We start from the raw sequence: 16318 nt of genomic DNA, 5'->3' as shown, positions 1-16318 counted from the left end.
CAACTGACGTTTTAAGAGAGACTGGTAATACTTTAGCTCTATTAACAACTACACATCCTAGCAACCTAGCTGTTACTTACCTGTAAGAAATTAACGACCACACGGTTATCGATACACATTTTTTTCGTTTCATCAGAATGTCGCAAAGAACAGAAGAAAACAATTACTCTTTGCGATAAAGGTAACTACAAAAGGAATCAACGACGAACTAAGTAACCTTTTCACAATACTCGCTGCCGACTTTCCCGGCAGTCCTATTCTCGAAAACAGGTCAGTTTTAAGTATAATGTCGTCAACCTAATAAATTATTCTCCAAAACCACATTTCATAAGAATCCTCAAAGCCCACGGTACACGAAGACGCTAAAAAGGTTAAAAAAAGAGCACCCTTCTAGCGAAGTTGAACTGACAGGTTACCCTAATGAACGAGATAGATAGTACACAGGTCAACATACTTGTCTAGAACACGCTCCTGAAGGCCAAAGCGGCTGCTAAAGCTTGAGCCGACCGCCAGGTCGAGAGAAATCAATAGAAACTGTAAATATAGTCACGCAACTCACATTTAGCCGATTTTGTGCCACATGTTATGTTCAAATAACACCAGCGCAGTCCAGAGAACGTGGCTCGCTCGTTCTAGGGAAGTGTGTTGATCTCTGTAAGTGGCTGTAGAAGCTTACTTGCTGCTCTGTGGAACACAAAGTATTCCTCCTTTAACTCTGATTAGACAAATATGTTGAACAATAATGCAAGAAATATCTGGCAGGTGATTAGCCCCACTGTAACGCGTACTATCGCCTTCATAAACGACTTGGGTGAGACAGTCTCGTACACTGAGTGCACTAGTCCATTTAACGCCCCGCTCTTTTCAGTCTTGACAAAATAATCGTCTCTATCCTCGCTTGCACTAACAAGTTGATTTAATCAGTGATGTCTGCGCTCACAATTCCTCCTGGTTGAATATCATCCTAGATTTTAAAAAATATACTGGTATGGAAGAAACGATTGCTTAAACTCTGAAGGATACCGGACATAGCATTACCGCTTATTTGCATTTTTTGACAGTCACTCTACGCAAGTAATATGCAGAATAACTGGGAAGTAGGCAAGGTCGTTCCTGTCTTGAAACCAAGTAACGAAAATTTACCGCTAAACAATACATTAAAATACAATCCAATACAGATTTTTTACACAAATACAAGAGTTCTGGTGGATTCCATATGCTAAAAGCTTTTGGAAAAACAGCTTGACGGGGCTGATGGTTCATTACCAGGCACACAATGTGTTGCATCAAAAAATACTAATATTGCTAGACACTCAAAATGAATAAAGTAATTACACAAATGCAGAAAATAAGAGAGAAAATAATAAAAAGACGAAGAGTAATCATATTCGATACACCAGAAGAAAGAAAGTGGTACAAATAGGTAACAGAAATGGGCTCTGATAAACAATAAACAATCAGTAATCACATGTTTACAAAATGCATTCGAAGTTCCTTGGATGAGGAAGTATATAAACAGTTATATTTATTTAAAAAATTATTTAGAATGTATCGTACATTATGTTGCAATGACTCTAGGTTATATTTATTACGAAACCATGGAACATACTACGTATTGCTATTTCTCGTATTGGCAAAAATGAATTTTGGTGTCAAAGATGCAGTAGACATAAGGAAATTTTCGAAGACAGTATTTGAGAAGCAAAAAAAAAATAGAAGGCGGAAAGTAGGAATTATTCTATGTTAAAAATTTTATGATTTAAGAACAACTGCGAACCCACGTCATCTGTGCCGTAGAAAATCACGCAGTATATATTACAGATTTTTAAAATTTATATACATATACTGCAGCTCAATACGGGGCTATAGCAGGAGTTCAAACAATATACATTACTATACATTATACATTAAAAACACACACATGCACAAAAAAGAAATTAAAAGAGAAGCGCTTTGCATGTTTGAGAGCTGCTTACCAGTGGTAGCTATAAAATCTTTTGGTGATAGTGAACGAATGTTGCCGGGTAGAGAATTCCATAGCTCTATTGTACGTGAAAAAAAAAACTGTATTCGAATGTGTTAGTACGAGCAAAAACACGTGCTCTGCTGAAGGCGTGGGAGCTATGAGCACAAAATGCGTTCGTAAATGTGATGTAGTTACAATCGGAAAGACCAGAGGAGGAGTTATTAATTGTCTATAAAAGTTTTAAGACTTCGATGCGATAACGTGAAAGTAATGGCTCGATGTTCAGAGTTTGTTGAGCCTGTGTAGGTGAGAAACTGCGGCTGTAATTTTTGCAGATGAAACGGATCAATTTTTGTTGAACATTATCAAGCGAAATAATTTCACAGTGTTTGTAGGGGAACAGAACAACAAATGCATATTCTAGAACAGGGCGAATTAACGTTTTATATAATAGCAGTTTAGTATCGCGAGGGGTCCTAACTAAAGTGTGGCGCAAATAACCAAATTTTTTAAAGTCTTTGCCGTTTATATATTCGATGTGTTTCAAGAAAGATGCTCTGTTGGGATGACTCCTCAGTATTTATATTGAGACACTCTTTTAAGTGGCATACCATCCAGAGAATAATGTAACGAGAGGAGGCTCTGTTTATTGGCGAAGGACATCACGACTGTTCTACTACAATTGATGTTCATTTTCCACGTTCTGCACCAAGCACATAACTACATAAGGCAAGACGGTGGTGGTCATTAATGGATTTATTAGCTTCGTATAATACACAGTCATCTGCATAAAGTCTGATTATAGATGAAGTGCTACGAGGTAAATCATTCATATATATTAGAAATAATAGAGGACCTAATACGGATCCCTGAGGAATGCCTGACGTGACGTCAACAGGAGTTGATTCCACTGACTTAAAATAAACAAATTGTGAGCGACAGTGAAGAAAACTGGCTATGCGAAAAGTAAGATATAGATTATTGAATATGGCATTTAGTTTTACCAGTAATTTAGAAGGAATCACAGAGTTAAAAGCTTTAGAGAAGTGAATAAAGATGGCATCCAGTTGTTTACCTGTCTAGGTTAGAAACGACATCATGAACAAAATCGACTAATTGCCGTTACATTGCTACAACCACGACGAAAACCATGCTGAGCAGATGTTAGAACGTCATTAGAGTGAAGGAATTCGATTATGTATTTGTGAATAATGTGCTCTAATATCGGCGCATGACTGGGGTGTGAGAGATATCGGCCTGTAGTTAGAGAGAAGTTGTTTATCACCTGATTTCTACAAAGGCAGGACTTTGCCCGTTTTCCATTTAGTTCATACTTCAACAGAGTCTAAGGATTTTTAAAAGATTACAGTTAGGTACTGAGCTGTCCATAGGGAGTAACGTGCAAGAAAAGAATTCGGGATACCATCTGAACCAGGACACTTTTTTAGTGTCGAGATTAAAGATTAGGTTTAAGACACCATCGTAACTTATTACGATATCGCCTAGTTTATTAGTTCGTGCATCGTAACTAAACTTTCAAACTACATGGTTATGGAGAGTGAAAACAGATTGGAAGTACGAGTTTTTTAAAAGCATTCGGAGCTACAATGGGGTCGTTAGTAATAACGTCCATATTCTTGAAATGACAATTGATAACAGGTAATAGATAACAGATAATAGATTTTCTCGATTCAAATAGCTTCTTTCATCCATCTCAGCACGGCTTCCGTGAATACTTTACATGTGAAAGACGAATGACAATCCTCCATTGTTCGTTTTGTTTTACTACCCTCCTTTATAACGCGTATCAATGTCAACAAAAACTTAGACTGATGCTGGTATGACAATGGTTGTAGAGCCGTGCTTCCTCCTGGGTTCGTTTACTCCACGCAGGCCAGGTACTCCTCTGACAATTCGATTTAAGATAATGCAGTTCCCACGCACTGTGGCAGTGGGTCTAAGTGTAGCTGCGTTCACCAAAAATACGAAATGGCGCATTGCGGCAAGGCAGCGGGCTTTGGCAACGACCGCACGCAACCGTGAGCCCTGATGGAGGAGGAACGTGACAAAGCACCACCACCAACCATAGCATCTAAACCTTCACATGTCACGTTCGACTGGTGACTCTCGAGTGCTCAAGAGTGTTGTTGTGGTGTAGTGTACATCCGGCTGATCGGAATTGGGCACTCGAAACTCATTCCCTTCTTATTCTTTCAAAGCGCCGTGTTCCAGCTCAGAGCACTCGTACGCGTTCTGCGACCGAGCGCGACCGAGATGTGACAAAATGCTGATGACGTGACTCCTCTGATTGCTCTTGGAGCGGCTGAACATTCGGCTGGGGCAGGCTTTTCTTGGCTCCAATCTAAACATGGTTTCGCATCGCTGCAAACTTTTGAGCGCAATTAAGAACCACTTGAATAAATTAGTTGATTGCACGAGAGCACATGACTTCAGTGGAGAAAGGCTGGCCTCCGACTGCCACGAAAATAGGTGACAAAGCTAGATAAGTCTATTCGCTTTAAAACTCAGCAAGCTTCTAATTTATTGTCTGTTATATCATGTATCTGTGTCTATCGAACATCGAGCCTATAGGTTGCGTTTCTCGACATATTTTCGGGCCTGTTTTTCATCAGACAAAAAGGCTGCGACTTCGTTAGTGACACATAAGTTAACTTGAGCAAGACCACAATAGCTTGCTCGAAATGCTTGCATGACAAGTCCTTTACCTGTAATAAGTGGCCCGGAGACTTGTCTTTTAGATCTCTGGGTGCATATTTCGGCACATGAGCTGACCATAGCCTGTTTTGTTGCTTCTCCTAGAAATGCACCAGTTGATACGTGAACACCGGGCTGTTTTCTGTCTTGTCCAGATCTCATTTTGTTGTGCTCTATATACTTAAAAATATATATCCGTTTCTGCCTAATCTGCCACAAAAGTGTCTTTAGACAGAACTACAATAAAACTGAAAGTTTAGCGAGTTAGTATTTATTCGCATTTTAAGCTGCAGCGCCCACGAAAAGACGAAGGACAAAGACAAGTTAAAACATATAGCAATTCATTCGTACTAAAGTCAGCACCTGTTTGTTAATCTGCCTACGTTATTCTTTTGTGTGATCTGCTGTTTAAGAATGAATAATGCTTTAGGCAATTTTGACATTAATTTGGACTCGAGGCATTGAGCTTTTTCACTTCAAAGCCTGAAACTGGGTTTGTGATATTCACCATTTTTGTGGCGTCGTCGTTGCCACCGTGTTATCGTCGTACACCACTGAGCTTTAGCGTATCAATGTAGCGGAATAAAACAACTTTCCCAGCCATTGTCAATTTGTATCGAGCTCGTATCTAAGTGGCAGTTGGTAGTTTAGAGGGCGGGTGCGGCAGATAATTGTGCTATTGCGCAGTTTAGTGCATAGCAATTTGCGTCAAATTTTGTGTGCCGCGCAAGCTTTGAGGGTGGTGGCGTCCTTGCATCTATTTTGGAGGCCACAGTTGGTAATACTGCAGCGAACGAAGACAAGGCTGTGTGCATCTCCATTAGGATAGTGGTGAAAATTCTTGAAGACGATGGCATTGTTGTGCGTTGTTAACAAACGAAAAAAAAGAACGCTGTTTATTCATACAGTGGCGGTGTATGTTACGTGATATTACGGCTCGCATTGTTGCTCGAGTGTTTATTGCCAATCCTGTTGTGGTATGTGATACTGCTGTTGTTTGCATTGTTGCTTTGAGAGCTTCTATGTAAGGTTCTGGTATTAATTCTGCTGCTCTCCGATAACGTCATTGTGTGTGCGTCACCTGTCCTGCTATTCTATATTCTCCTGCAAAAATATGTGCAAAAGTATGAAAAACAATATAGGTAACTGCCCCACCTTTTCCCGAGCCAAGGAGCAGCCAGCGACATACTTGAGGTCAGCATCAACTTCTAAAATGTCAGCAATAAGAAAAAAATGTTACTAAGATCTGAGTGTTCGATTCAAGACTCGCTGCTGTCACAGTAAAATAGCGAATAGTCGGAGAATAGCTCCTGTCAAAATTGCTGCCGCCGAATACCTGCATATTTTCTGTAAACGACTTCTACAAAAGTCACTAGACCACAACGGACAAAGTAACCTTGTTCAGGTATATAGCCTAAATGACAAGTCAACAATAAGGGCAAGCTCTTTTCGACTAGTCTATCAACGTTCTAGATGGTGTCCTAAAAAACTTTATAATAGAAAAAAGGAATATCTATGTTGTTGGCAAGTGCAGATGAAGTTGGAATTAAGAATATGGCAAAAATGTTCATTATCTAATTAATGAAATTCGCGAAGGATTCGATCATTCATGACGCGAAGTGGATAAATCGTATAATCGAGAACTGACGTGTTTTAGAGCACTGCACGGGCCAATTTTTTCAGCCCGTTTTTATGTTGGGCGGCCCGCCCGAGCCCGATCAAAAGTTTTATGGCGAGACTGGGCCCGGCCCGGGCCCGGAAACAATCTACGTTACCCGCCCGGTCTGGCCTGCCACCCCTTTACCTTAGGCCCGAGGCCGGCCCGAGCCCGGCCCGAGCCCAGCCCGAGACCAAAAAAGACATGTTTTTCAGAGTCGAGACGTGCGAGGATAACTCGCTCCAGGTTACATGCACACCACCAGAAAGTCCGAGCCCGGCCCGGGCCCGGGTCAAAAAGCACATGCCGTTCCCGAGCCCGGCGCCAGCCCATGAAAAAACTGCCCTACGCGGCCCGGCCGGGCCCACGGGCCGGGCCGGTTCCGGGCTTTCGGGTTAGCGCGAACCCGTGCAGTGCTCTAATGTGTCTTACTGCATATAATCGCACTTAATTGACAGGAAAATGCTGACACCGAACTCTTTCAGTTGATGAGATAAGTTCGATATCGGAAATATACACCGTGCAGTTAATTTAAATTATGCACACTCTCTGGTTCTCATATGTACTAACTCCTCTGCTATATGTACTAACTCCCGTGTCATGACTGACAATGAGGTTTTATATTTGAGTGCATGTATACGCTTCGACATATGTGAGTGCCGAGTATTTTATTGACAAGTAGCGAATTGCAAGATTCTCAGCGTAGCGGCTTTTGACGACTACCATCTTGAATTTACGAAACGGTCTAGTTTGTCCGCCTACTGCTAAAGGTCACACTTTTTGATAATCGCACCCACACATAACCTTCAAATCGCACCAAACAGGCATGACTTTCCTGACTTCACTGGTAACAGCGTAGGGAACGGTTTTCGTGCGCTGCAGTTGACGTAGGACCACCTCGAGAAGGTTCACTGAGAGACGTCACTAGCTGCTCTTCGGAACAGAGGAAGTTTCATGTCAGAAAAGGCCAACCTCAGAGGTTTCGCGATGGTCCTGTAAGTCCAAGAACCTGATTATAAAAGGAAGCAAATGTTCTGTCATATCATTGAACCAAACTTATAGCCCGACATTATGGTATAAAAATAATTAAAATATAGCCCAGACACGTGTGATACATCTCCGTCCATGTGCTTATAAAAAAGTTCACACAACGTCTAAAGTATGAGCATGAATGCCTGTAAAAAGAAAACATTGTGTAGAGAGAAATCGGCTCACTTTCCTAGCTTTATAGCATTGGGGCATTGATATTTTGGCACAGGTCTTGAACTATTTCATGCCAATTTTATATCGTATTTATTTTGAATTATTCATATTCAGATATAATTTAAGAGGAAAGAGAAGGTGGCGAATTCAGGAGGATTGTCGAAGATTTGGCCTTCACCGCATCTAAAGGATCTTTCAAATCTCTAACGGGGACTGCATCCCCTGTCTTTTTTCTCCTTTGCTTTCTTTCTTGCAAAAAACAAACAAACAAACAAACAAACAAACATCGATTTAATACTTCCCAAAATGGACCGAAGAGAAGGCTTCACAATTTCTCCATTGGTAAAGCAACACCGTCCTGATGCGGAAGTTGTAGCTTGAGCTTATTATTTTGTTCTCGCTCATTTTAGGGCGGTGACTTCATTCATGGCAGCCTTTGTGCGTTGAGGTACCATACGAGGGGCTATGATGGCGCTTCGAAAATCCCGTCCTGCGTGCCACGCCTACAGTTCAATGAATGTTGTCAATCTGCAAGACTGGCTGCGAGTGGCACTGGCTAAAACTGTCATTACTCGACAATCCTGTAGATATGCTAATAAACAGCCAACAAAATAGACAGAGGGACCGCAGTATTCCGGAAGCTGCCTTTCCGAAATTCTGGTCGCGCTTTCACTCGCACATACAGCATATGGCGCGCGGCGACGATTTCATCGCCGTTGGCGTCATACGGAATCTCACGGCGATGGCGACGCCGATGGCAAAAATACGATTTGAGTGTCCATATAATTGATATAGCAATAAAAAAATTCACCTTATCACTGCGGCACGCCAGCAGCTTGCTAGCTGCTGTGAAAACATGCCCTATACACACGTCCTAGCGTGCGAGGAGTAGCGGTACAAGGTAGACAGAGAAGGTTTCAGGATGAAAAAGGTTAGCGAGATGCGTACGAAAGTGCTAGAATTAAAATCATGTATAGTATACGTGATTAAATCAAGCAGGCTAAGGGACTATTTGACACCGCCCCGTTTCAAAGGGGATGGCAATAAATAACCATAATCATCACCATCATCATTAGCATCGTATCGACTTGTCACACGATGTGAGATGCGCCCCGCATAGCGTCGATACGTGAGCACTTTGCATTGCAGTGGCATATTATTACACCAGGTGGCCCGCCATGTGGCAGTTGTATAGGTAGCGGCACAAGGTAGAGAAGGTTTGAGGAAGAAGCAGATTAAGGAGATTTATGCAAAAATGCCAGAATTAAAAACATCCGATGATTACGGTACACCCTAATGCGAAACTTCAGCGCATCTGTATGCGTGTTTTCATTTCGCGATATATTGAGTCCAAGAGTTTGAGACCGAAATCAACGCGCTGATTGGCTGTGGACCAGTGCTGCCTTCTTCATCGCAGAGGGAGGGGCAGTATGGAAACGCAGGCATGATGAGCGGCATTGGAACCAGCTGTGGAAGAAGACGATGACGCAGGCGCGAGCAGTGGCACGGGCGCGAGGGGCAGTATGAGAACGCTGGCATGATGAGTGGCATTAGAGCCAGCTGTGGAAGACGACTACGAACGCGCGAGCAGTGACACGAGCGCGTTCGCGCCGTTACGCCGAGGGACGCCGACGCTCAACCTAAGATCGGGCGCCTAAGAGCTGAGCTCGAAAACATATATAGCATATCCTGATTAAATCAAGCAGGCTAGGTGGCTGTTTGTCGTCGCCTCGTTTCAAAGGAGATGACACTATATCATCATCATCATAAACATTATCATTGTATCGTGCCACTTGTAACGCGATGTGGGCATGCGTGCCGCGTAGCGGCGATACGTGCAAACTTTGCAGTAACGTTGTATTCGACCAGGTGCTCCTAAATCTAGCAGTTACATGTAGCAGTTGCATGTAGCTGGACCTCGTTAACTCGAGCAAGCTAGGTGAGTATTTATCACCACCCCGTTTGAAAGGGCATGCCAAAGATTATCATCATCAACAACAGTCTCGTATTGTTCCACGGGTCAAGGGATTTGACATGTGCGCCGCGTGTCTCCATACCTGTGTTTGCTCCTCAGGTTGTGGCGCCTCCTCGCAAGGTGCGAACCGGTGCTGAAGAAGCGAATCATAGAGCTAAGCGCGCGGCTGAAACCAGGCAATGTCGGGTTCGGGAGACCATTGTTCAGTGAGCACCGCAAGCCGCAGCTCGCCGTCGACGCCGGGTGGACATTTCATATCGTTCTCGGCAAAACGACGCAAAAAGACTTCACCGCAAGATCCTCTATACTCACGGACAACTTTCTGTGGCAATGAAGGGAAAGCTACGGGCGCGTGGTTGCTGCACATGCGTTACCGCGCCAAGTAGGCCGGCAACATTTGACCGTGTTTTGGTTGCTCGGAACAGACGCTGAATCGACGCAGCTTACACGTGCGATGGTTTCGCATTTGCTCAGAGGCGGAAGGGAAAAGCCGCAAAATAATCAAGCTTTTACACTGTGTTCTGTCTCATTTACCTGTTGTTAATAAGGTGTTTGTTTTCTCTTCCCCAGCCTAAACTAGTGTGTGTTTAAACGCGGGACTCTTTTCAGAAGCGCTCTCACTTCTGCGCGCTTCATCTCCGTAGCTTCTCCTTCATTGCCACAGAAAATTGCCCGCGAGTATAGTGCGTGCTGCCAAAAATGGAGACCCTATGGCGCCACTCCTCCAGCTTACGCTGGCACTGTGCTGCGTGTGCCGCGCAGGCCTGTGACATTTTTATGCTTAAACATCTGACATTTCATTTCTAATGCAGAAAAGTCGTGTTATTTGGCCAATAAAATATTAAAAAAAAAGGCGACGCCGTGAAAGGCGACGACACTAAATCACTAAACGATGCTACGGACTGAAAGGAAAGGAGGGGTGAGGGATGACGTAAAATCTAGCCAAAGATAAAGGACAAGCGTTCTTATTATTTTCAAACATGGAACATTTATAAAGTCTCACACAGCCAAATGATCTTTGCAAGCGAGCCGAGCCGAAGGCAGAAACTCTTTTACAAGTGCCGACCTCACGTCGCATCGCACGAGGGGGAATTTATCCTGATAGTGAGTGCAATATCAAAGTCTCTGATTTAATGGAAGATCCTCGCAGCAATGACGCTTCTTCTAGCTAATATTCACTTTTGCCTTCTCTCTTAGAAAAATTAAGCTCCACTATTCTTTATTCTTGCGCTAGAAAATTCAAGCAGAATTCATACCATAAGTTGGTTAAAAACATGGGTTTGATTGGAATGTACTGGCTCGAAACACCGCGTCGTGGCCAGCCATAAGGTGTCCCCATGTACCGTATTGCAAATTCGGGTGCGATTTCCGGTTTATTGTTATAACTGTGTTGCAGGGGCAAGTTGGAATCAGCGATGGCGAGGCAGGGGTAATTGGAGATCGCAGGGAGAGGCATTCGTCCTGCAGTATACATAAAGATAGTCTGTTGATTATTATTACTGTTTTAATTTTTATTATTTTAATGTGTTTAAGCATTATTTGGCTACTCAATGCGTTTTTGGCCCATCCATCTATCCATCCATCCATTCATCCATCCGTCTGTCCGTCCGTCTGTCCGTCCGTCTGTCCTCTTACGCCGACCCAAGTTGACTACCAGCTGTCGTGATGCGGTCGTGGTTGTGCCATCGCCGTCATTTCAGCTTTGCCATTCGGTTGGAGTCAAACCGCCGTCCTCATCGTGCCGTCCTCATCATGCCGTCCTCATCATTCCGTTTTCCTCATGTCGTAGACGTCACACTGTTGGAGTCACACCAGCGCCAACCTTTCGGAATCGTCAATTTGTTGTCATGTTGTCGTATTTATACCGTCTTTGTCATTTCCTCGTCGTCGTTCCTTCTTCGTAATTTCATCGTCGTCACTGCGTCCGCGTCGTGCAGTCGTCGTGATGTCACCATGCTGATGGGGAGCTTGGCAAGCAAGTGCCATAACAAAGTGGGTTGATGTCGCACATAGCCGAAGGCAACGAAAGTAGCAGTATGACCACTACATACATTAAATAAACGTAACTTCAGGAATATGTTGTGTAGCTGCATAGCTCGAATGCTCATCACTTTACCATCGACAGTCAATGTGAGATGAGTTCTGCCATACTTTTTTTAAAAAATTAGGAAAAATGATATTTTTAAAGCCATAGAAGAGCAATGTTTACACTGCCGAATATTGTAATCGCAAGGTCACCTGGGATTTGCGTCCTCTGCAAAAAACTTTTGTGCAGCTGTAATCTATCAACAGCATTGCTTGTGGCCGTATTTGCTTTACGTATTTCTAGCCAATTCGTCGAATCCCGGCCACGGCGGCCGCATTTTCCATGGGGGCGAAATGCGAAAACTCCTGTGTACTTAGATTTAGGCGCACGTTAAAGAACCCCAGGTGGTCCAAATTTCCGGAGTCCCCCACTAGGGCGTGCCTCATAATCAGATCATGGTTTTGGCACGTAAAACCCCATAATTTAATTTTCTTCTAGCCAATTCGTGTTATATTTCAGTAGTAAACTCTTTCCTAAACATTCATTTGCCTTCATCGTGGTCGATGCTGATGAAATATTTTACAATTTATGCGTGGTAGTGCGTGTTTTTAAAGTGAAGCTTTCTTTGCGAAGCTTCCCATACTTTGCTAATCATAGGTGTTGCTCTGTTGCCGAATAGTTTTATGCAAGACAGCCCATAATTATATAACGAGTCACCGTATACGTCGAGCCATCTTTATTGACCCTACAGGTTTGCCGGTCACCGGCTAGGTTCACCCAGAATTACGCAAGCAAACAACAAACGCTTCCTAAATATCTTCACTGAAACGAATGTACGCCTTATAAGCGCATACTTGCTTTAATAAATCGTATAGTTTTGATTGGCTTTTTTGTCCCGTTGTTGAGGTTGGACTTTCTCCGGTCGCTCCCGCGCAAACGAGTACTGGGACTCGTTCATCAGTGAACATCGACTATTATGCCAACCATGGATGCCATAACAACTCGCCCAACTTTCAGTTCTTCTATAACACCAACCAAGTTCTTTGAAACGAACGTGCTATCGCGCGAGATTTTTGCGGCGCATGAAAGTTTCATAGGCTGTGGTTTGTGGTAGAGCTGTGTGGCGCTTGCGAGGCTCGTTCACTTGCGAGGCTCGTTCATAGCCAAAGTCCGCTAGGTATCTCTTGTAGCCGTTTCGTCTTGCCGGGTCCCCACAGCCTTTAACGCGACCACCACAGTGTGTGGTATCTGTATGATTTTATTGCTTATCAACTTCCAAGAAACATTTATTGCGATAGCAATTATGTGGACACTCCGGGCGCATTTCCGCCGTCGTCTTCGCCGTGATGTTCCGTGTAACGTCCAAGTGCGATAACATGGTGGCCGCGCGCCGTATGCTGTGGGTGCGAGTGAAAGCCTGCGAGGGTGAGCCGAGGATGGTAGCTCGATATCGCGAGCGCAAGCGAGAAAGACGGCGACGAAGCGCGCCGTCTTCCATGGCGCGCAAGGCACCGAGGAGGGGGGGGGGGGAGGGGGGGGGGGGCGTTTTACTCCAGCTGCTGCGGCGTATGGCGCGGGCCCTACCCTGAAAGCGATCAGCTATGAGTACCGAGTCTAGGTGCGCCGAGTGCTGGTAGCTTCGGGTGAGCTGTACTTCACCGCTTAGGTCAATTCGCTCGCGGCTGCTGCGCCAACGTTTTGACAACGAGTGTCTGCTGTCATCGAGTGAGATGTGTTTGTTTATGCGCGCGCGATACCATGCTTGGTAATTTAGTTAGTAAGAGAATGTTTACGAGTTGATACGGCCCATAAAACTACTATCCTTATTCGCATAACTCTCTAGTTATTTGCTATTGCAATAGATGCTTCGCCTTTCGGGCGAAGCTGCGGCATTGTTCATATGCAGAAACGTATGTAGAGTGGGCAGTATTTCGGCTTTTTTGTGAATGTCTGTTGGCTTCAATCAAACAGTTTTAGCTGAAATTGCTAACCTATGGCTCAAGAACTGAGATTTAGATGGAAGACATGGTTATATCAGATTCAAACATTCAAATATTTTGTGTTGTACTTGATTTTGTGGCCTTTGTGGAGACACGTAGGACATACTCAACCTTTCTAGGACTCCTTATGAAGCACCGCAAGCTCGCATGAACGAGCACGCTTTGCGGAGATTAGCGACATTTAACAATTGTGCCAATGAAATTTCAGCTAGTTCGAAGGTAAATTAAAATAAAAATGATGCTGCAAAACAATACATATTTAACGAATATAGCTTCCGTAATAATGATAAGAACGTTTTCTACGTGGATCGGCCATAATGTTTGAAGACAGTAATTTGAATCGATCTTACTGTGGATTTTCTGTCTTTGAATATAGTCAGCTTTCTTTTGAGCTCATGAAAACTAGACTTACTTTTGGTTGCGTAAACATTTTTCTTTGCACTTTCATCATGATGTCTTTAACATAATAAAATTTCTTGCTTGTGTGCTTACTGACCGGCGCAGATGAAATATTGTTACTCGTCAAACAATAAGGTGAACCTCTGGTCTGAGTGTATGCTACGAATTTTAATGGCGTCAACAACTGTTTCAATAGATATCTGATGAATGGTAACTTTTCTGGGTGCCAGAGTTGATATTTCAAAGAAACAGAACAAATAAATTCCAGGCTAGCATATTATGCTCGTCGTTCACAATTCCATTAAATAGTTTATGCGTTATACGACGTGTTCCACGCAAATTGAAAAAAAAAATAATTTCCAAATACCATAACATGGAAAGATGTGAACAAGGTCGCAATGCTCTCAAGGACGGTAACATACTCAGAATGATACTTTAGCGCACTTAGTCAGCAAACGGTAACGAATACCAATTATTTCATTGGCTAACTGCTTGGTAATGACAATAATTACACGTAAAAAATTACAGAGCGCGCTAGGAAGCACACGATACACCTTGTGTTTGTGCGTGCTGTTGATATACTGTTCTTATATATATACATGTATATATATATATATATATATATATATATATATATATAGAGAGAGAGAGAGAGATAATTACGTAATGAGAATGTTCTGTAGTAGGACTTGTGAACGAAACGTGAAATTATCGATTGTGCGTGCCTCTTTCCGCTTCCTTTCAGATCAGAAACACTTCGCTGCTGCACAAAGTACGGAACATGCTCCTGAAAGCAGTGCTGTTGGCCATTCTTGAATTGGGAAATACTCTCACCAGCAATGATTTGAAGCTCGTGTTCGCCGAAAACAATGCCACAGATAAAAGAAGTAAGTCGTAATATATCTGAAAGAGCATTTTGTTTTCCTTTCTACCGGGATCTTGGTCGACTTGTAGAATATAAGAGTTTAGTCACCTTCTTGGCAGGTAGATTGTGATTTTTGCAATGGACTGTTTACCTGACCCCTCTGCTGCGTTGTGAAGGGTTTTTTTAAAATCTGCCTGCAGTCAATTGATGGTTTTGATGGCATGTTGTAATGTACTCTTGAACAGAATAAGCGCGCAGACGTCATTAACAAACGATAGGCAGGAAACGGGACGCAAGATCTTTTTATTTAAAATGGCAGCTGTACGGAATGTATTTACGACGTGATAGCATCGTGCCGTCCAGATGTGTACACCTCCATTTCCCTTCTATAAAGAATCATTATGACGTTCCACACTGTCATAGGTTAAACTGGTGAACAATAAAATGACACTGAGATGCCACATTAAATATTTATCAAAAATGCATGCTAAGTGCGTGGAAAACTTAGAGAACGAAGAATCAACCAAGAGGGTGTACCGGGAACTTTGAGCTCTAACGCATATTTTACTTAGTCTCCCGTAATACAACTGTATGCCAAAGTACATGTACAAACCATGTGTCAAGTACAAACCTGAACATCAGCGAAACTCCAATAGCATTTTTGTTATCAGACTGTAATCGCAAACAGCAGACAGAGTGTTTATCTCCTTGTGCATGTGTATTTTTTTGTAAAGGGTATAGTATCGGTTTACTCGGTAATTGCTTCATCGAGCCTCAATTTGTCGACAGTGCGAATAAACATTATGTTCACCCCATTTTAACGGGAACACTCCAAAACACGTGCCAAACTCAGCACGTTGTCAAGCTGGAAGCACGCATCTGCTTACATCACGGAAATGTGAGGTATTGGTCCCGTGGCATCGCTAACCACTAACGTGTGGATTAGTAAGCGCTTTGCAGTTGTCACTGGCCAAACCATAACAATGTCGTTGAGAACCCATACGGGTTCCACAAAAATAAAGCTTCGCAGTTGAAGAAAACTTCGTCTATGTCTGGGGATCGAACCCGGGACCAGGATGACATTTTCTTGAATTGCGAAGCTTTGTTTCTAAGGAAACCCGCATGGGTTCCCTTTGCACCTTCATGGTACAGCTACGTGGTTGCCTATTTTTCTCTTTCATGAAACTTCCACCACCTTTCGGGCTTCCGCAAAATGGACTTACCCAATACCGGAGTGGTTCTTTGCAATCGGTAATTAAAAAAAAAAAACTCTCATTGGCCGTACGCTGTATGTGCGAGTGAAAGCGCGCGAGGGCGAGGGACGCGCGCTTTCACGGGGAGCGAACGCACGGCCGAGAGCAAACGCGACTTCCCAGTGGAAGGGGAGCGGTGGGCGAGGTGGGCATCGAGTCACCCTAGACTGTGCGTGTGCGTGCCCGCTCTCTCAATCTCTGCCCGCTCTGCCACTGCGGCGCATGCGCGCAGCCCTGCCGGCCTCTGCCGCCTGTGCCG

General features: G+C 43.5%; 1 protein-coding gene and 1 long non-coding RNA gene across 2 annotated transcripts in view; both read left to right on the top strand.

Moving 5' to 3' along the window:
* The window catches only part of LOC119433285 (uncharacterized), a 148950-nt gene that overhangs the window by 37300 nt on the left and 95332 nt on the right, over positions 1–16318 (top strand). The gene's annotated exons all lie outside the window — the stretch shown is intronic.
* LOC119432761 (uncharacterized) overlaps positions 10510–16318 on the top strand; it is a 172193-nt gene continuing 166384 nt past the window's right edge. Inside the window, exons 1-2 of the long non-coding RNA XR_007464438.1 lie at positions 10510–10620; positions 14687–14828. This is a non-coding gene — a long non-coding RNA (uncharacterized LOC119432761). The remainder of the gene's footprint in view (positions 10621–14686; positions 14829–16318) is intronic.

The sequence above is a fragment of the Dermacentor silvarum genome, chromosome 11, assembly GCF_013339745.2.
Source record: "Dermacentor silvarum isolate Dsil-2018 chromosome 11, BIME_Dsil_1.4, whole genome shotgun sequence".
Classification (NCBI taxonomy): domain Eukaryota; kingdom Metazoa; phylum Arthropoda; class Arachnida; order Ixodida; family Ixodidae; genus Dermacentor; species Dermacentor silvarum.
The sequence above is the reverse complement of the archived record's forward strand: the minus strand, read 5'-3'. Positions and strand labels throughout refer to the sequence as shown.